General features: G+C 36.3%; 1 protein-coding gene across 2 annotated transcripts in view; it reads right to left on the bottom strand.

Moving 5' to 3' along the window:
• LOC149078170 (uncharacterized) overlaps positions 1–23,293 on the bottom strand; it is a 161,264-nt gene that overhangs the window by 121,192 nt on the left and 16,779 nt on the right. The window contains exon 1 of one of the 2 annotated variants that reach the window (XM_089241760.1): positions 10,179–10,530. The exons of the other annotated variant lie outside the window; for it this stretch is intronic. The gene's annotated coding sequence lies outside the window, so the exon portion shown is untranslated. Of the gene's footprint in view, positions 1–10,178; positions 10,531–23,293 lie in introns of those variants that run through there. 2 annotated transcript variants of the gene reach the window in all.

Raw genomic sequence — 23,293 nt, 5'->3', positions numbered from 1 at the left:
CGAATATGCATAATACCCAAGCGTCGTTGGTAATTTTGATAATTACTTAAAATTCAACCCCTTTATTTATGCTTATGCATAATACCCTAGTGTCATTAGTGATAAATACTTTGAATAAAATTCCAAATGATTTTAGTATGTGTGATGAATATACATTAGTCGCACCACCCGATATAATGATAACAAATTTCACGATCGTAACTCGATATAATGATGCAATACATGTATGAATTATCATGAATAGTATATCATATAGTACTGTTTTATAGTGTTCACAAACGACGCGAAGCGTTTGGTTATTATGAATAATCGCCGTTACAAGTTATAATTTTTAGTGCTCGCATAATCACCGGTAAGTGATTAATTTATGGAAATTTACCAAACTTACCGAAATGATAGGCGATTATACATACTAACCGGTTATTATGTACAATAACCACATTCATCACCGTTACTGTATCAAATACAGTCGATCCCTCTTTTAATGTTTCCACTTACAACGTTTTTCCCACTAACACATAATAAATAACTCGGCCCTTAATATAACACATAAATAAATAATAACTCGACACCTGTTGTTACACATAAGTGTACTACTTATTCTCGTGGTCCAACTCTAATTCCCATTAAGATTTTCCGTTTAAAGCGTTTTCCCGCTTACAACGTTTTTCTTCATAGCAGTTTTTTGGAAAACGTTATAAACGAGATCCACTACAGGGTGATTCAGAAAAGATGGAGGAAAAACTTGTTTAAGTTTCACCCATTGTAAGACGCAGATCTGCATACGGGTTTCTTCTTCTTCGCTAGGTTACATTTGCATGTATGGTGTGTGTTCTTTTTCTTAAATTTCAACAGGAATGCTGTTTTAACGTTTGCTTAGCGGCCGTTTCATGTTAGACCAGTGTTTCTTAACCTTTTTCAGCTCATGGCCCCCGACGGATCACATTTTTTTCTCGTGCCCCCCCCCCCTGTCCTATCCAGGGGAACCCCCCCCCCCCCCACACACACACACTCATCCAAGAGAGATACTTTCTATTTTTTTATTATGAATGAAATTTTAATAAATCAGGCCAATCTCTAGAATCCTGGCTAGGCACGGATTCAAATGATGGATTATCATCTCTCCCACGAGTCAAATTATATGGTAAAAATGGGTCTGTATAAAATACGGGACGATCCAACAAACATGCACAATAAATCGACCCTCCCAACACATCAACCATTGCTCTGGCGGCCCTCCATACTAAGCTGGTACTATGATTTTCACATGTAAGCTGTTCTTACATATGAAATCATATAGTACCAGATCCCATATAGTGCAGTCCTTCTCCCTCCATTATAGACATGAAGACCCTGGTTATGCTCACATAGACCCAAAGGTTAAAATGCTCCTAGTCCTATGGACGGATCTTATGAATTCTGAAAGTAGTAACATGTTTCACTTTTAAAACTTTTCTCTTCACAGCTCTCTATGACTCCCTTCACCACCTGTCGTGGATCACCTTTCTTCTGATTTTCTCCCGTGCCCCCCCCCCCTAGAATATCCCAGGACCGCAAGGAGGCCATATGGCCCCAGGTTGAGAACCACTGTGTTATACCATTCATTTTCTGATGACAGTTGTTTGCATTGGCGTGTACTACACCTCTTAAAGTTTCTCCCGCCTTTTCTGAATCACCCTGTATACACCCAGAGATACTTCAAATCAATTAACAATAATTAGTTTATAATCCGAAAACTCAAATATACACGCAAATTGAAAATAACCCACAACACAGGAAATTTCAATTTTTTTCCAACCCACTGAAAATAAAAGACAATTTCGTCATCCAACGTAAAAACAAAAAATTAGTAATTTCACGCTCTCACAGAAATTCCTAACAAATAATTAATTGATTTTTTTTTCCCCCATGTGTATATTTTAAGGAACGGATTTCCTAGAGAAAATTCCAACATCTAACAAAAAAAACCCGGTTTTTTTTCAATTCTAGGGGACATGGCAAAAAAAAAAAAGAAGAAAAATTTACATTCATCACTAATACGACTTTTGTGAAGAAAATCATAAAAAAATCTTTTTTTTATGAAAAAGAAGCGTTTTTTCACGAATTTTGAAGAGGATTTTCACCCTCGAAAAAGATTTTTTTTTCCCCTTTTACAAAAAAATATGGAATCAACTTCCTCACACGTAAAGTGAAAAAAAAATTATCCTTTTGTGGAAGAATATAATAAAAACGCAGAATAGGGAGGAAAAAAATGAGGTCTTTTTAAAACTGCTCACCCGTCGCCATTTTCTTTTCTCTACCTCTCTTCTTCTTCTCCTCGAAAGTAGAAACTCTACATGCGATGGAAGAATTAAAATTCTGCTATTTGCAGCGAGAGTTGTAATCCGTGACCTCGAAGACGCGTTCACTAATGTGTCACGAATCAGACTTCTTGCTTGAGGGGGTCACAAACTCATTCCGAATACGACTTCATTCCAATGATTGAAATTATTGATTGCTCCATTCAGTATCCAAAAAAAAAGAACAACATTAATTTAAATACTGTAAAACCTCCCCGTAACGGTCACCTTCAAACAACGGAAACATTTTTGCGCAACAGAACGCATCCCATTGGATTAACGTTAAGGTTGATTTCCGGACAACGATTTCCGAATAATGGCCACTTTTGGAAATTAAAAAGAAAGAAAAATGCATTTTATCACAAAAGAGGAATAACCATCAAGATTTGCTTTGAAGGAGTTTTCTTTGACTGGACCTTAGTTCCTCCGACAAACCAGTCGCGGCCCAGGCTCTGTCCCTCCAGGGATATAAGCCTTTTACCCTTGCGGGTTGGGTCGCGCTGGGGAGACCTTAGTTCCTCCGGCACCAATGGCGGATCATAAAGAGGAACTGGTCTTGGTCTCCAGCAATAGAAAATAAACAGAAACCAAACCCGACGGGCGCGGGAATCGAATTTCCCATCGTCTAATGCAGTGGTTCTCAACCTTTTCAATCCCGCGGCCCGGTTTCATTCATTTTTGTGAGTCGGAGCCCGGTCAAACACACGACTAACGGAAAATGAATGAGGAAAAATGAAACGGCTAATCACTCGCGGTTCGGTATGAATGATATCAGGGCCCGGCGGTTGAGAAACACTGGTCTAATGCAGTGGTTCTCTACCTTTGGAAGCCCGTGGCCCGGTTTCATTTGTTTTTGTAAATGGAAGGCCCGGTCAAACACACCACTAACGGAAAATCAGTGGGGGGAAAGGAAACTACCAATCACTCGCGTACCCGTTTGAATAATGTTAGAGCCAAGTACTGGGCCGCGGCATGGCGGTTGAGAAACACTGGACTAATGGCGTCCTGAAGCCAGTCCCTTATTACCAGTCCTTCGAACATAAAAAAAATAACTATCCATGGATTTTCTCTTACGTCAGTGGTTTGCGAAATGTGATCCGCGGACTCCGGGAGTTTCCTCAAGTAGTTCCAATAGATGCACTGAACGCGTTTCTGAATGAACGAAGCAGAAATCAGAGTGAGAATTTAGCAAGTGGCTACGTCATTGACCAGCGTTTCTCGACCTATGGTCCGTGACTATGTTACAGGTGGTCCGCAAGCATACTTCAAATCTCATTGAATGAGAATTTACTCAATTGTAAAACTGACGTTAGTTATATCCTCTTCGGTTCGATTAAAAAACTAGGCCCTCCTATTTCGAGTGACCATGTTTCGTCAAGAAATGTACGGAAAATTCACATCCTATATATACGGACGGAATATGGCTATATATATATAAAATTTCCGACAAAACATGCAATTTTTTAATTAATTGTTACAATTATTGCTGAAATTAATGAAATTAAGGGCTACCGCGAATCTCTCACTCTCGAAATAAGGAATGTATCGCACGAAAAAAGAACTTCAAAACCTGGTGATCACATTTCATTAAGGAAAAATACGAAAAATTAGTCTCAAATACGGCAAGAGGACATATGGATAACGGCAACTGTCGTCAAAAGCATTGCTATAAGTCGATGAAATCACCAATTATTTGCTGAAAAATTATCAATTCGAGGTAAGTGAAGGGAACTGGAAATCGCAGTGAATTGCAGTTGAAATGCAGTTCCCAATAAAAAAAAATGTTGAACAAGTAAAGTATGTGCGATGAATATTTATAGTCATAATTATCAAACATAGTTATGGAAATTATCTGTATTTAATAGTTCTAGTAAAGCTAACAGAATTAAAATGAATATAAGAGCTTATTTGAATAACCGAGACAATCGCATAGAAAAGTCTGTCCAACCAAAAATACAGGAATGTCTTGCAAAATACGTTTAATACAGTCACGCTTCTCATAGGGGTCCGTCGACATGTTTCAGATATTTTACTGGTCCTTGAGTATAAGAAGGTTGAGGAAACGTTGTCACAGACTAAAGTATCTGGTAAGCACTACTTGAAAATGCTGCCTTAGATAAAACAACAGCTGATTGCATCAGAGGATCAATTTGATCTGAAGAATGCATGTCCCCAGGATACAAGGATTTACGGCGCAGCGGTAAGTATTCTTCTTCATGAAATTTTCGAATGAAATTCAAGAGAAAATAACAAATGGCACATTGTTCATGAAAAAATTCACGCATCTTCAACACAAAATGCAGTGGAAGTCCGTAATAACGCCAGCTCACAATCGCGGGGAAAAATTGTCGTTATAACGGACTTCTCGTTGTAAGCGGATGTTTTTTCAGCATTAGCTCTTTGAAGATCACCTGCAAATCGTTTGTTACATCGAGATCATCGTTATAAGCCATACTCGTTATGACTGGCTTTTACTGTAAATGGGGGTTATTATGCTACAGAACAGTTTTTTCTAATTAATTATATACCATGGGTTACTTAATTTTTGCAAACAAACGAAATATTTAATCTATGTTTCAGAAATACTGAACCTCACAACAACGTAACCTCCCAATAACGATCGCATTTGCTCGGTCCCGTTAGTGGTCGTTGTTGGGGGTTTCACTGTATTTGATTCTTCGTCTAATCTTTTACATGACATGTTCGATCCAAAATAAAATAATAATACATTTAAATTTTCAAACTCGCTATAATGCTTCGAAAATCGGTTGTTGCGAAGATTAAGACGTAATACAGTTGAACTCGGTTGCAACGACATCGAAAATTCCGTGAAATTTTGTACCCGAGTTGTCGTTACAACCAGTGTATGGTAAAGGCGGCTCTGTATGGAATTCATCCATATTCTTCTCGAACACTATACTGCAACGATTAATGCAGTCATTTCTTTCTCATCAAGGTCATCCAAAACACGTCTCACAGTCATGTTGGGTGTTGGAAAAAAACTATTTTTCAAAAAGTCAAAACAGTTACAAGTTCTCCAAACGATAGAACAGTAGTAGATATCACGACCAACACACACAATGGCTTCACTTCGACTGATGGCGTAAAGGCGGTAACACCCTACACTGAGGTGCACGTCATGCCAGAGACGTTGTAAATTGTGAATCGTGGAAATTCTCTGACGTGGGAATTTCACGCCACATAATTTGTACATCACAGAATTTCCACGAATAAGATTTCACAAATTCATCATTGTAGTGTGTTCGGCCTTAATGCATCTCTTAAAACATAACAGCAGTGTGCGTACCGTATAATGTCTGATATGATCCGGTGCCATCTGACGTGACGTCATAGTAGTGTGTGTCAGCCTTTAGCCCACGCTTCATTATCACTGCAGTGCTCGCTATCTTTCGACAGACCAACCTTAATTTCCCAAACATTTTTTGTTCTCTCTCTCTCTATCGCCCCCCTCATTTCAGAAATAATTATTTTCCGGGTCTATTCAAAGTACTTGTGTATTTCAAACCTCTGCTTAAGGTCACCCCTCTTTTACTCACCAACTTTTTTTATCCCGCCGATGTCTACAAAGGCGGTGTGTTACCAGGGCCGCCCTTAGGAGTGTACGACAGGTGAAGTCACACCGGGCCGCGCGCTATGTGGGGCACCGCATCCACGGTAAAATATCAGAGGCTTTCGCCAATTCTTGAAATTACTTCTTACATTAATTCGGGAATAAATTCTTGCATTAATTCCAAATTTTCCATCCATCCTGGAATTACCACTTCCATTAATTCCGAATTTTCATTCATTCTGGGCCCGGGGTCTGTATGGTGTAGCCTTAAAACAATGCCGAGTTTTGAAATCTCAAATTTCTATCGTCGACTAAATGCTCGTTTGTAGTATAAAATCTTTACTGAATCGTACAGTACTTGTTGCAAGCTGGGTGCGAAAACACCAAGCATTCTAAGCTCTCGTCTTCTTCATTCCTGTCGTTTCTCTTATCACTAGCGCAGTGTTTGTTAACCAGTGGGGGTCCACAGATACTTCGGTGGTCCTTAGAAATATTTCAGGGGGTGTCCTCGAATTTTTATGACAAAACAATTCATTGTTTTTACATTGCTATATAGGGCCGCCATTACAGGAGGGAGGAGGAGGTCTGGTGCCGCGAGCGCTGGACAAGGAAAAGGGCTCTGAATTTTGTTGTTTTTCCTTTAAAAGCACGGGCCAAATGTATTCTTGGGCCCGGATGAACGAGTAAATTTTCGTTTCTAGGTGCGGCCCTGTTGCTATCGAGGCCAGTGCCATCTTAACGCATGGGACCACCGGGCACGGCCCGGGGGCCCCCAAGAGAAGAGGGGGCCTCACAAAAATGAGAACTTTCGAGAATTTTCCAGGTAGGTCCTCAAAGAAATTAATTGGCCCGGGGGCCCATGATGCTTTTAAGACGGCCCTGATCGAGGCGCCGTCCGGCGCAATGGGTCAGTCCGATGGCTTCCGATTATTCGCACAAAGGGTCAGAAAACAATAATTTCATGCGCCAGTAGCAACAATAGTTGCTTACCATCAACCACTTGTGATATTTACTTAAAACTTTTAAAAATAAATGTTTTATTTTGAATTAATATTATATTATATTACCTTATAATTAAATTAACACTTTTTAAAGTTGCTTTAAATATCTACTTGTTATAACATTTTTTTGTATTACTGTATTTTTTTTGCATTAAGTAAGAAATTTAGTAGAAAAATAACAAAAGCTATTTTTTTATCATGTCAGCTGTAGTTTAACTTAAGCTCAATAGGTGGCGGTAAAGTCAAAATCAAAAAAATGACTAATCATCCATTTAACATTGAATAAAAATTACTACATTTAGTTAATATGGAAATACTTAATTAAATACCAAATAAAACAACGGAAATTTTTTGTTTTAAATTTTTCCACTCAATATTTTTATCATAATTTATTTTCATATGACGAAATTCCAGATTTTATTTCTTTATGCAAAAATAATGGAATTTTTAAGAATTTTCTTTTCCTTCTATACGTTGATATTTCTTATAGTCATTCTCCTGATTTGCATTAATTTTAGATTTTGTTCAAAATTTATTAAGTCTTCGAATTTTTCGAAGCATTAAATTTTGATTATTTTGAAACTAGCAAATTCTGAAGTTTCCTTTTTCATGTATTCCTTATGAAGTTTTTCTTTTCCTATAACAACAATTTAAAAAATACCTCACCGTTATTTAGCTTTTTTTCACAATCACGATCATTTCAACTAATTTCTGATCTGTTCAACTTATAATTTGATGCCAATTAACTTTAAAAGTTATATAAATGTTTCTAAGAATTTTAAGATCTTTAAACATATTTTCTAAGAAAAAAAATTTTAGGTTATCTAGATTCATTTTAGAAATTTTTAAAAATTTATCTAATTTTTTCGTAAAAGTTTTACGAAACCTATTTATTATTTTCTAAAAAGAATTTTCAAAAAAATTTAAAAGGCTCTTTAAAGGGATTAAATTTTTCGGGAAACAAGAATACTATTTATTATTATTTAAAAAAAATGTTTCTAAGAATGTCAAAACAAAAGTATTTAAACAAACAAATTTCCAAAAATATTTAAACAAACAAATTTCCAAAAATATTTAAACAAACAAATTTCCAAAAATACTTAAACAAAAATATTTCTCAGAATATTAAAAAAAAATGTTTCCAAGACAATTGAAACAAAAATTCTCTTCCAGGAATATTTAAACAGATTTTTAAATTAAATAAAATTTAATTTAATAAGCAAAATTTTCTGAGAATCTTTTTCAAATTTTTTTCAGAGAAATTTTCTTGACAACCAAAAAAAAATCAAAACACTTTTCTAAAAACACATCCAAATTTTTTCTAGAAAATTGAAAAAAAAAAACTAATTCCTTTTTTAAAAAAATAAAAGATATTTTAATTGGAAATAATTTGAATTTTTTTAAATGTTTATTCAATTTTTCCTAGAATACCTATAAAAACTCAAGCAAGTAGTTTCAACCATTTCTGCATAAATTGGAAAACCTCCGATCATTTTTCAAAGTTTAAAACAAATTAATTTCAAAATTTAGTTTTAATTTAACTTTAGAAAAGATTATTTATATAATGTTCCAAAATCTTATTTTTCAATTAATTTTAAATAAATTAAAGAAATCTAGTTTTATCCCTTTTCCCCTAACGAAACCTTAAGAAAATAAAATTTTTAGAAATCTTAATTCTACTTTTGAGTGTCAAATTGCTTGGATTAAAGAAGGAAAAAAAAATTTTACATTTATTTTAAATAAATTTAAAATTTTTATTTTTTATCGCTTTCCTAACAAAACCTTGAAACTAAAATTTTAAACATATTAATAAAAAATTTTACGAGTTCCAAACAGACTTGGATTAAAGAACGAATGAAATCTTATTTTTCAACTAATTCTTAAAATTACATTAATTTTAAAAAAATTTAACATTTTTAACTTTATCACTCATTCAACGAAACCTGATAAACTAAACTATTTAACCATCTTAATAATATCTTTTAGTAGAGTATCAAATAGGCTTTGGTTAGAGCCTTAGAGCTTATTTTGTCTATGATTCAGCCACATTTTTGAAATTTATTTTCAATTTATAACATTATAAAAGTTTCGATTTAAAAATGAGATACTTTTAAACAAATTCAGTTTTATCATTTTTTTGACCAAACCTTGAAACAATAATTTTTGAACATTTCAATTTTATTTTTAGTATACGAGTGTTAAATAGGCTCATTTGTCTGATTTAGCCGCGTACTTCTAAAATTTATTTATTTTCAATTTATAACATTAAAAAAGTTTTTATTTAAAAATAATGCAAATTCAATTTTTCAATTAATTTTTAATAAATTTAAAAATAATTTCATCACTTTTTTTTTAACGTATTTATTTAGTATGAGTGTCAAATAGTCTCGGACAAAGAACGGATTAAAAATTAATTGAAAAAATAATATTTCAAGTGAAATCAATTATGAATAAATTTAAAATTTTTAATTTTATCACGCATTCAGCGAAACCTTGAAACTAAAATTTTAAGACATCTTAATGCTATTTTTTAGTATGAATGTCAAATAAGCTCGGATCAGAGCCTATTTGACTATGATTTAGCCACGTATTTCCAAAATTTAGTTTTATAACATTATAACAACATTAAAAAAAAGTTTTGATTTCAAAAAAATCCAAATTCCATTTTCAATTAATTTGAATTTAATCGATTCATTAAAATTAAATTCATTAATTAATGAATCTAATTTTATCACATTTTTAATGACTTCTTCAAACAAATTTTTGAACATTTTAATTGGGTTTTTCAACGAGCGTCAAATAGGCTCGGATTAAAGAACGAATAAAATCTTACTCTTCAATTAATTTTAGATAAATTTAATTTTTTTAATTTTCATCGCTCAACTGAACTAAAATTTTCAATCTTAATGCTATTTTTTAGTACGAGTGTCAAATAGGCTTGAATTAGAGCCTATTTGACTGATTTTGCCACGTATTTCTAAAATTTAGTTTTAATTTATAACACTAAAAAATACTGATTTTAAAAAAAACCCAAATTCCATTTTTTTCAATTAATATTAAAATGAATTTTAAATAGATTTAATTTTATCACATTTTTAATGAAATCTTGAAATTTAAATTTTATTAAATTTAAAATTTTATCCCTATTTTAAATAAGATTGATAAATAAAAAAAAGATGGATATAATTTTATTATATCCATCTTTTCTTTCATTTTTTTTAGTACAAGTATCAAACTGCTCGGATTAAAAAACGGACAAAAACGTACCTGTTTGCACAAACTTATATCCACAACATGGAAAGTTACTTTATAGGTGTTTGTACATGCTTGCGATGGACATATTTATTGCGTGTAAAATCCGTATAGTACTCGCACGCTTCAAAAAAGAAAAAAAACAGAAGGTACACTCAGCCGCCACACCTATAGGGCACGTACAGGGCGCACGCGACCGCACGTATCGTTGGTCCCCGCCGTCAAGCGCGCACACCGCGTACGTGTTGTACTGTTGCAGTACAGAATGAAAATGATGACATGTCGGAAATGGGGAGCGAGAGGAGCACCGATACATAAGGAACGAGCAGAAATCCGCTACTACCTCCTCGTAGTATCAACAAGGCTCCGAGAGATTATGGAAGAGGAACTCTTATGGGGTACTTCACCATTTTTTTTTTGCCTTTCCACTTTCTCTGCCATTTTATTATTATTATTTTTTTAAAACCATTGCATCCATCGCCCCATCTGCTTCCCTCATCGTATGTCACGTGGCAGGAAAACCTCCCTCAGCTGTTGCTGATCTCGATAACAGTACTGTTATAATGTCTCTCAAACGCCTCCTACTCTTTCTCTCATATGGCGAGATTGTGCTTCGAAGTTCAGTTTGATGAGGGAGAATTGCAAATTGGCTATGATGATCTTTCGTTGGGCAGCGTTGATTACGTAAATTTATCAAACCTCAGCACGGGGGAAGGGGAGTCTTCTACATAAGGCCCGTTGTTTAATATGCTGGTGACTACAAACACTGTAAATTCCACTATGGATTCAAACGGACCTACTGTTAAAACTGCACCACCATCTAGCGCCGACAGGTTCCCAAAATCACGTTCGTTTTGATTCTAAAAAATTTCACCATACCATATAAAATGTAAAACACTTTGTTTCATTGCGGTGGCCCGCGACCGTTTATGAAGCCAAGTAGCATTGTCCACGAAATATTGGCAGATCACTAAAGTGGCCCGCAGCAGGGTACTAAATCATTTGAGTGGTCCGCGACAGGTTCTTAAACCACTGAAGTGGCCCACACTCTCCAAAAAGTTGAGCGCCCCCGGTGTAGAACATACCCACTTCTTGCGTTGATAGGCCCACTGTCATGAAAGCAGAAACAATTTGGTGTTATTCAATTAGCAATTACATGAAGAAAATTCATGGCGCCCTGGATTTGTCAAGTTTTTGGTTAAACAGGAGTTATCCCACATTGCGTCCTTTCATTATGGATGTCAATGGGCCTGTGGTTAAAATGGGATTAAAAGTGTGGTTAATTGGGATTAAAAATGTGGTTAATTTGGATTAAAAATGTGGTTAATTGGGATTAAAAATGTGGCTAGAATGGGATGAAAATGTGGTTAAACCGGGATTGAATATGTGGTTAAAATGAAATTAAGAATGTGGTTGAAACGGAATTGAGAATGTGGTTGAAATGGGATTGAGAATGTGGTTGAAATGGGATTGAGAATGTGGTTGAAATGGGATTGAATATGTGGTTGAAATGGGATTGAATATGTGGTTGAAATGGGATTGAATATGTGGTTGAAATGGGATTGAATATGTGGTTGAAATGGGATTGAATATGTGGTTAAAATGGGATTGAATATGTGGTTAAAATGGGATTAAAAATATGATTAAAATGAGATTTTCAACATAGTAAATAGATTACATTGGCTTTTAATTTTTTAATTTTTTTTTTTTAATTTTGCTATATAACAGTTGACATGAAATCGAAGATCATGTAAAACTTTATTCAATCGTGACCCAAACCACTCAAAACTCCGACAAAAGATTAGCAAATCACTTAATTGGAACGGGGCACGTTTCCAAACCAATGAAGAGAAGCCCGAATTGTGTACAAAAATATTTTGTGAGCAGTAATCATTATATCCAAAAAAAAAAAAAGGATTTTGGATCGTAACCATTGAGTAAAAAATATTTTGACCCGTTAGAATTTGCAAAAGAAAAAATACGTTGATCCATCGGAATTGTATGCGGGAAAGAAAAGAATCATTAGAATAGTATACAAAAAATATTTTGAGCCGTAAGCATTGTTTTGGATCATAATCATAGAGTAAAATAAATATTTTGACCCATTACAATTTTGCATTCAAAACATTCTGACCTATTACAATTATATACAAAAATATTTTGGCCCACAAAAAAACATTCGTGAGCCGTAAGTTTTGTTTTAAAAACATCTTGGATCATGACCATTGATTGAGTAAAAAAGTATTTTGACCCGTTAAAATTGTGTACAAAGATATTTTTGGCTTATGAAAAATTGTGTACAACAATATTTTGAAACGTAAAGATTGTATACAAAAATGTTTCGAGCAGTAAACATTGTTTCAAAAACATATTGAACCGTAGTCATTGAGAAAAAACTATTTTGCTCCAATTAGAATTATATACAAAAATATTGTGAACCATCAGAATTGTTTACAAAAATATTTTGAGTCGTAAGCATTGTATATAAAATACTTTAATAAAATAATAATTTTTATAAAAAATATTTTGGCTGTTAGCAATTGTTTTCAACAAATTTTGGTTCATAATTATTTAGTAAAAAAACATTTTGTGACCCATTAGAATTGTACACAAAAATATTCTGAGCTGTAATAATTCAATAAAAAAAAATATTTCGAGCCATAAGCATTGCTTTCAAAGCATTTTGGATCGTAATTATTGAGTAAAAAATATTCAGACCGATAAAAATTATTTTATAAATAATATTTCTAAGTACAGCGTCACTCACACAAAATATTTCGCAGTGTAAGAATTGTTCAGAAAATATTTTACACCGTAAAGATTGTTTGGAAAAAATATTTTGCACTGTAAGGATTGTTTGGAAAACATATTTTGCATCATAAGGATTGCTTGCGTAAGAATCATTTGTAAAAATATTTTGCACCATAAGAGAGTATTATTTGGGAAAAATATACTAATAATTGCGCCATAAGCACTGAATCAAAAATATTTTGCACCATAAGCATTGTTTGGAAAAAAATATTTCGCATCGTGAGTTTTGCTTAAGAGTAATGTTTCGATTACAGAAAAATAGTGGGTGTTTTCGAACCGAAAGAATTATTTGGAAAACATTTTTGGACCATAAGGCAATGAATCGAATTATTACAAATCGCAGTTTTCATCATAAATGCTTGCTTCAAAAAAAAAATTCGAAGGAAATGGAAATTCAAAATTACCATATATCACGTGTGCCGGGTGTTTTCCCGCCATTCAATATGACGTCACAGACAGCACACGCGTGCGTACGTACGCCAAACACACTACACGAGACTTCCCTTTCCACTCCTCAACAACAACTAAAAAAAATCAAGGGTGCTTATGCCTCAACAGACCAGGTGTGGTGGTGGTTTATCCAAGAAGGCAACGTACCTCTGAGGAAAAATTGCAAAAAAAAATAATTTTTTTTTTGGCACCACAGAGAAGACATTACCAGCTGCCAAATACGAGACACTTCCATAACGTATTTTCCCCTCCGCAACGTATTTTAAAATATCCACAATAACCATGGGACAGACGTGGAGGATTCAATAGTGCAACCTACGGTGTACTGTGTACTGTGCGTAAAAAAAAACAACTAGTCGTCGTCGTCGTCCCCCCGTCACAACCTTCTCGCGGGTGATTTATAATGTGTTCTTCTACCTCTCTGATAGATTCACCATCTAGCAGATTTTTTTAAATGTTTTCTACAATTCCTGTGCGTTTTTGTGTACCCACTGTATGGATATGTTATAACGGTCGTATGTCGCGGTGCTCTTTCTTGCACAATGACGCGATTTCCTGCTGGCGGGGGATACTTTGGCTTTTGAACTACATGGATGACAGATTTTAAGCTACTGCTGCAGGTATCGCAAGTGGTTTTTCTGGTCTGATTGCTTGGAAGTAATTAAATAATTTTCACCAGCAATTTTTCGTTGTTGGCGATGCTTTATCCAACAATTTTTTGCATTCATCTCTATTTCGTTGATTGTGAGCACAGAGAGTGAAGCGATCAAGAGTGCTCGACGCTGCGGTCCGATATTTCGTTCTGGATAAACGCTCCCAATTAGACCCAAAGCAGTTGAAGAATCTTTATCACCCAGCTTATCTTTATCCAGAATAAGAAGAATCTCATCTTTACCCAGTTTTGATTAGACCCAAGCATACAAATTGTGTTCGGACATTAAGACTACGCTGATTTGAGTTAGAGCAGGTGTCAGAGTTGCTAGTCTCATCATCAGCATTGACGGTGCTTGCGACTCGAAAAATGTTTATATCACCTCCACTTCTTAACACATGGGACCACCCGGGCAAGTACAGTAGACTCTCAATAATCCGGCCGTGTGCAAGTCCGGCCCGTCCAGTAATCCGGCGTTTTTAGGCGACTTTTCTTCGAGCCATAGAAGTGGAAAACATGTCACCGTATATCTGTGCTCAAAAGTTTATATTATTTAAATCCACTTTTCAACTATCAACTGGTCAAGATCCGAAAGAAACCATATTATTAATGAACATTAAAAAAACTATTCATATAATACAATTTCAAATCATAGGCGGAGATAGACTTGAAAATCTGGACGGGGGGAGGGGGCACAGTCTTTATTGCTGGGGGGCACGATGATGTCAATTCATATATACAAATATACAATAGATCAGTCGACTCCACGTTTGACGCTAGGTGGGCAATGCCCCCACCCCCTTCCTCCTTATCTCCGCCCATGATTCAAATCAAGAACATCTACGGCTGTGTTTCTCAAAGTGTACGTTACAAAGACCTGGATACATTGATTTATCATGGGTGTCCATTTGTGCTTTCAAATGGTTCTTTTACATGTTTAAATATCTACTGAACTATTCTCGGGAGCTGCAGATGAATCATGAATTCGGCAAGCGAGCCGCGGTTAACAAAAGTTTGAAAACCACTGATCTACGTTTTCAAAATCATGGAGCTTAGACTGTTTGATGGGCTCCAGGGTCAGGATTTTAGACGAGTTTCCTCACTAGAGCACTGTCAATATCTCTGTATTAGGGACCCATGATTTCAATCAGTGGTTCTCAAACTGTGCACCGCGGTGCCCTGTTCCACCACCGTCCTTTGTCATATTGGCACTCAAAAAAAAAAATTCGAAGAGATTCTTTGTTAAACTGCTCTGGTACGCCGCGGATAAACGTTGATTAGGGTAAGGGGCACCGCGGGTGGAAAAAGTTTGATAACCCCCCCTCCCCTCCCCTCCCCTGGTCTAAGGCTCTCAGGATTGCTGAAAAAGAAGCGCTGATCAAAATCAATGGAACCGCTCAAGTTCGTAATGGCTATCTTATCAAGAAAAACAACATGTGTCATTTATGTATTAAACTTTCGATAAGATTGCATGGTACTCTCGTGGTCAGCTCTTTAACACGTCAACAACGCAAAGAATCATTTTGCTAGTCATAGGGCCGGTGAGACCACACTTGAAGTTACCGGATACCAAGTAAGATAAAGAGTGGGACAGACCTCGCTGAACCAACAAGATAAGATCCCGAAACCACACGTACAGAAACCGGAAAGAAAATATCGATGATAGTTCCTGAAAAGCGACACCAAAAAGTTCTTGAAAAAGTAAGAACGACATAGAGTGAGAGATAGAATCCCCCCCCCCTACGCCTAGGATTCTTATGCATCCAACTTAGAAGACAGTAGAGGAGGTAGAAAACTAATTATAAAGTGATTATGTTTCCTCTCTAGTGGAGAATATTTGCTCTGGAAAATGAGGAAACAAGATATCTCTTTCTTGGGGGAGGGGGGATGAAAATTCAATTACCATTCTCTGAATCCAATTACCTCGACTGTAGAGAGGGAGGGGCCACAGAATTTCGCTTCTTGGATAATTCCTGGTAGTACTCATTGGATAAGCGTGATAAGATCTGTGTCCTTCTCAGTGCTGTATCGTTAAATCTCACCACGTGTATCACTGGAATTTTTTTTTTTTTTTTTGATTCTCTCATCACTTACATTCAGAAATTTTTTTTTAGGTTCCCCGGAATACTTTCGAGACATTATTTTTTTTAATTTTTGGGGGTCCTTTTTTAAGGATATACAGTGAAACCTGTACGAAACGGAACGTCAACAGACTGAAATAATATTCCGTTATAGACAGATTTCCGTTTTATAAAGGTGCAAATAAAAGCACCTAGGCCATAGCGAAGAGCGGGGGATCCCCCCCCCCCACAAGTCCACTCCCCGAAATGTGAGAAAATGATCGAAAAAATTGAAAAAGATCGCCGAATCTATTGTTCTATCACTATCGGGCCTGAAAAGCACTAATCTTTGAACAGACATTTTTCGGCCTAAGGCCAGTATTACACTGTAAAGGTTTGCTAAAATCCATTTCATAAAACTTAAAAAATTTAACCAATAAGGTTATTAGTTACATTCTAGAAAATGCAACCGGTGACTTTATTGGCTGCATTTTTCAAGTTTCATAAAAGGACTTTTACCAAACTTTAATACCGGACTTAGACAGGTTTCCGTCTTAGATAGGTTTCTCTGTAATTTTGCAACAATGGCTGGTGTCTTATGGGGTTAGTTCACGGACTTATGGCTCAACTTATAACGTTTACGACAAAAAAAAAACCGTATTTTTTATTTTTTTGAACCATTAATATATCATTAATGGTTGAAAGTACTTTCCTAAATAATGCTCATAAGTCCCAACATATTGTGTTCTGAGAAAATTCCAGGAGAAACTTTTTAAAATCAATGACCACAAGTACGATTAATGTTCGCTCTGTAGATGAACGTTTACGGGTCGCGCATGCAAAATACAGCATCGGTAGATTTGTAATACTGACATACCGTGTATAGAAAAAAAACAGGTCCACTCATGTAAAGAAAATAACATAGAAGGAACGCAGTGAACGCGATTATACAATTCAACAAAATTTACTTTCTTACGACAAAAGAAAAATTATTTACGATTGTCACTTCCAAAATATATATTTTTACGATTTTCATGGTCCTTTTTTTACAATTGTCACGGTCAAAAAATATCTTACGATTGTCACGGTCTGAAATCATTTTCTATTCTTTGATTATCATGGTCCTAAATATATTTTTTTGCTTAAATTTTATTTAGTATTCTAATATTTTATTTTTAAAAATGATGAAGATACAAAAAATATATAATTTACTTTAAAAAATACCTAAGGTTCGAAAATGCGCACAGTTCAAAATAGTTCTAAAAAAATGCTTGAAGTTCAAAATATTTCCTAAAAAAATCCTCATATCCAAAGTACTTTTCCGAACAGGTTATGAAGTACAATGGCATATACGGATTGGTATATATAATTCAGCCTATTTACTTACAACATTCAATAGATAGATGAGGACCGTTCTTATGTGTGATAGATAGATCATCGGTTCTTATCCGTCCATTCATTACACATAAAGAACTGTAATGCACCAATCCGTATATCATAAAACGTTCAGAATAATTTCATCCCCGAAATATATCATTCCACCCCCCCCCCCCCCAATATAATTGCGCCATATATAGCACACCTTTTAAAAATCACTGCCGTATCATCCGAGAGAACAGCATGTTAGTAGAACTCGCAATTGAACGTGCGTCGTCGCAATTGAACATCACCACAGTCTGGGATCCAGAACCTGTCATGATCCACCACCCTATCGACGATTTTTTGAACTTTCTATTGAAATTTCAATTTATTTTCATTCCTCAGAAAGTCCCCCCCCCCCCCGCCGCCGCCACTGCAGTTGAATTTTTTTTTTTCCCTCCATGGCGGCACGTGCGGCACATCATATGCCACCGTCTCCACTTCTCACCTTGTGTTGCACAATGCACATGATAACAATAGTACACCTCTCAAGATATCAAGAGAGAGCGATCTTTGATTCTAGCTTTCAACAGGAACCAGCTGAGATGTTTCCGCGCGCGCGTGCCTGGTACCGTTTGCTCACCCCCCCCCCCTTATTGCACGTGTGTACTGTTTGGTGCGCGTATGGTACTATAGTTTCGTATTCTCCTGTTCCTTCCGTTATAGCAAAGCAGCTTCTTTTTCGATCTATAAAAAAAACGGGAGTAGGTATATTTGTAACAGATGCTTAAAACTGACAGGAAACTCGTTGCTCCGGATTCAGACTTCCTATGTTTTGTGACACTTCAGTCTATACTGCGCACTTATTACATAGCCATGCATTTAAAATTTTAGTGCATCAGTTCTGTGGTGGTTTTTTTTTCTATCGAAATATAGGAAGGAAATGCTCGTGGTGTTACAGACAGGCGTTTGATTGGAATCATGTCAAAGTGATATTAGGTATCGACTCCGCCTGTAGACGTTCCCCGTATCGGAACACCGGCCAGACCTTAATCCAGTATAATACCATCCGCAGTACGGTCTCGGACATGGTGAAATCGGGATATGATAACCTGCGCTCTTTGAATTTAATAACTGCTAAAATTAAAATAGAAGATTGAGATTGGCGTGCAGTATTACCATGTTGTATCCAACATCACCTAATGTAGTTGATTCATTGACAAAGCCGTGCACATTCTCAATTTGTTTTGAAAAAGTGCATGTGTCCAAGATCACTGGTCCCTCAACCTTTAGAAACCAACGGTCCTATAGATTTTCTTTTTTTTGTGAGGGGAATACCTGGTCATACACACGACTAATAGAAAATAAATGGGGGTAATGAAACGCACACGCACACACAAAGAATTGCCCACGGTCCGGTGTGATAGATGTCAAAGCCCGGTGGCCCAGAATCGGGTCGCAGCCAGACGAGGTACACAGCCCTAAACGAATGTATAGATATAAGATATGTATGAGATATAGATGGTCTAGGGTTGTGGTACTCCTACATACATGAGGTTACCTCCCAGAAAGATGCAAAGGGTGCTTGCGTACCCTTGAAAATGCGTGCAGGGATATGGTGTACCCCCCCCCCCTCCGAAGTGCGCTGGACTTCTGCGTACCCTTAGAAATGCGTAGGATGCTGGGTTATCCGCAGGAAAAACAAATAAATCCACAGCACGATAATTACAACAGCTGTGGCCCGCTAACGGTAGCTATCTCTCATTAAAAATCTTTTTCCCTCCCATGCTGTAGCCATTGGTACGATAGAAAATGTTTTAATGCTGTCTCGGAAAGTGCAAAGTGAGTAAATGGCAGGAGGAAAAAAATATTTGGAAGATTTTGATCATTTTCTTTTCATTGTAATATATTTATTATATTTATGAAACACATTTTTTTTCCTCCAAAATGCGCCTAATTTTTTAGGATCTTCTTACGCACGGGTTTCCAATTTTCTATCTTTTTGGTGGTCCTCAAGTTGGGCGGTCGGCTTATATACACGAGTATACAGGGTGATTCTAAACTCATGGGACAAACTTTAAGAAGATATTAAGAGCATTTTTGATCATGGAATGTGCGGTCGAATCGCAATCGCAAAGGCGGTAGAGGGTGTTTTTAGAGAGTGCACAACAGCACTCCACCAAAAACAAATATATTTTTTCCGACGGATTTGCTGCGATACGTGATATCAACCATTCGAGGGTGCATATGCATATCCGGATTGGATTGGAGTTTGTTTTTTATTGGTGCAAGGACTATCAAGGTTATACTGTGCCAAACAACGATCAAGCGGTATAATGACTTGTGGTAGAGTTTGCGTTGCCACGAGGTCTACCACATTACAATACAGTACACCCTCGAATGATCTATTGCACTTATTGCAGCAAATCCGTCAGAAAAATATATTTGCTTCTGGTAAAGTGCTATTGAGCATTCTCTAAAAACACTTTCTGCCGCTTTTACTATTGCGATTCGACAGCACATTCTATGACCAAAAATGCTTGCTTAGGAATCTTATACCACCTCTTACCCAAGTTTGTCCCATGACTTTAGAATCACCCTGTATACAATACGTTTTTTATCGCCATTGCTGATTATTTTTCGCGTATCCCTTGATTAAATACAGGTCTAGCATATTATTGGTACATTTCTTCAGAAGAACGTTGCAAAGGTTTTTGACTTGTGCTCCGATGCATTACAAATCATATAAGGTATTTTCAGCTTTTGGAAGATTTTCATTTGCTGGTCAAACGCATGATGATCGGGATTTCCACATGAGTAATGGATCTCGAGGCAGAAACATGTTCGTCAGTACAGATGTTAGTGGTTAAAATCGAGATGTTGCAGGAGTCGAAGGGGGTTCAACAACCTGGAGGAGGACTTCACAAGACATTTTGCAGCTGCTCGGGTTCAATACCACCTTCGCATCGTCCGACATCGCCTAATAATAGCTATTGTTCGGTGCGTTCGCTTTCTAAGGACCTTGAATCAGTCCAGCCTAGTATCTGAGGGTCATTTCACTTTCTGGTCAATTCTTCGGACGTGAACTGGACGATCAGCCTGTAGCTCAGAGTTTCGCAATATCACCCTCTGGATGGGGGGGGGGGGGAGGGCGATGGAAGGGTCCAGGGACGGTAGAAGTTCGGGGTTTAGTACAGAATCCTATAGGCTGACGAGCTGAGGGCAATTATGAAAAAATATGAAATTCAAAATAAAGAAAAAAATCGGAGGAAAAAAAAAGAAAAACTGGCAAATATGAATTTTGAAAGTAATGGATGAAAAATTATTATAAAATAAATAAAAAATTATTATAGTGAAATGGCTAAATTATCATTATCGTGAAATGATAGTGGAAATGATGGTAAAATCATTATCATGAAATGATAGTGAAATGATGGTAAAATCATTATCATGAAGTGATAGTGAAATGATGGTAAAATCATTATCATGAAATGATAGTGAAATGATGGTAAAATCATTATCATGATAGTAGTAACCATTATAGTAAAATGAATCAAAAATTGTAACAAAGGGAATAAAAAATGATTATAATGAAAGGACTAAAATGATTATAATGAAATGACTGAAATGATTATAATGAAATGACTAAAATGATTATAATGAAATGACTAAAATGATTATAGTGAAATTATAGTAAAATCATTATCATGATAGTAGTAATCATTATAGTAAAATTAATCAGAATTTATAATAAAATGATTAATCAAAGAATTAAAAACAAAATTACAAAAAAATTACAAAAAGAATAGAAAAATTTTATAGAATGAATAAAAAATTATAACAAATTGAATTAAAAAGTTATAATAAAATTAATTAAACGAAAGGATAAACTAAATTTAAAATGAAGTATAAACAATAAGAATAAGAAGAGAAATAAAAACACAAGGTAAGAAAAAGTATACTCCATATAAAACTCGAGTATTGTATCCAAAACTTAACTGCTGTCTAAGCAAAGAAGAAAAATAAATACATTTTTTCCCGAAGTAAATAGAATAAAGCTTTGAGAAACGTCACTTTATACGTCATGGATTAACAGGAAAAGAAAAGAAAAAAATGGCTGAAATGAAAAATCTTCCATTCTCAGTGGATAAATCCTCTAAGACTTTCACAGGAAAAGCAAAGAAGATGATCAACTTGCCATTGAAAAGACATCATCAAACTCCATGAGTCAGCCTTTCGTATTATTGACTATAAGTCAGAGTAAAAATCCTCTTCCCCCCTTATGTTATATCATACGAAAAGGGAGAAGCCATGAGATACACAAAAGGCAACTCTGCAACATAATCCTCCAGAATCCGACATCATCACGGCCATTCGCTGGTATTAGCCATAAAATCCGATACGCGCAGTTATTAAAGAGGGACCCCACCGGGGCCCCCTCGACATGATCATCTCCCCCCCCCCCCCCCACTTTCCATAAATATGAATTTACTCGCGCAATATATATACGTATAATTTTTCCTCTCGTTGCTGATATTTTTCATCGATCCGATATATATTAATACATGTTCAACATCATGCAGGCGCGGATCCGTGGTGAAGTGTTGGGAAGGCGGAATTGTATGAATTCGTTGGCTGTTCCCGTATTTTACGGGACAGAAAATGTTCAAATATTATTCGGCTGTTCAGAGGGGCGATCGTTCTTATAACCCCCGCTCTTTCTCTGGATTAGTGCCTGAGTGGAGGCAGGCATCTTCAGCTGCGAATTGAGTGTACACAGACATCTTCAGCTGCGAATGAGCTGAAGCAGATATGTTCAGCTGGGAATGGAGTGGAGGCAAACATCTTCAACGCTGCGAATGAAGTGCAAGCAGGCATATTCAGCTGTAAACGAAGTGAACGCAGGCATCTTCAGCTCTGGTGAAACCGAGGAAGATATCTCTTCCGCTACGAATGGAGCGGAGGCAAACATCTTCACTCTTCAGCTGCGAATGCAGTGTAGGCAGGCATCTTTAGCTTCGAATGATGCCGAGGCAGGTGGATTAAGGGTGATGTGTCGGAGAAGCGACTCATTATGTAGGTGAATTGGATCATCTCGTATTTTAAGGGACAGAAAAAGTTCTCCCATATCATTCGGCTCTTGGGAGGGGCGATTGCCCCCCTCCCCCTTTGGATCCACGTTTGACATCATGTTCAGGAATCATACCGTGTATTATTATCAGATATTATTGTAGTAATGATAAGATATTTCTACTTGAATAAGCATAAACATAAATCCCCACAAAAAAAACGAAAAATTATGGGATTAACCCTGGTTCTTAGGATTTATGCTGGTCTTAGGATTTATAGGGGGCTTAGCGGGCTACAGCCCTTGGCACTGAGATCGGAGGGGCGGCAAATTTAAGAAATAAGTAATCAGGAAAATTAGAAGAATGGCAGAAAGGCTGAAAAATGTGCATGGCCCATATGCAGGGTCGTTGAGATTAACCGTTATAGGCCAAGCGGGCTATAGTCCAGGACGCGCAGATTTGAGGAATGAGTAGTCAAGAAAATGAGTATGACATGGGAGAATAGCGGCGAAAAAAAAATCATGATTCCGCCTCTGACCTCAGCTAGAGCTCTGCCAGCCACCTCCATGGGAGGCAAAACCGTCTTTAGAGCATCATGGGTCCCCGGGTAAAATGATTTTTCTGACTACCCCATATACATATACCTAGCTGGAAATGACCCTGCCTGACAATTTACATGCTTAATCTCGAAATTTTTTTAACATTTTCATGACGCCATCTCTGAACTTG

This window comes from Pholcus phalangioides, unplaced genomic scaffold (assembly GCF_987345545.1).
Source record: "Pholcus phalangioides strain wild (caught in Gottingen) unplaced genomic scaffold, Ppha-v1.0 ptg000014l_1, whole genome shotgun sequence".
NCBI lineage: Eukaryota > Metazoa > Arthropoda > Arachnida > Araneae > Pholcidae > Pholcus > Pholcus phalangioides.
The sequence above is the reverse complement of the archived record's forward strand: the minus strand, read 5'-3'. Positions and strand labels throughout refer to the sequence as shown.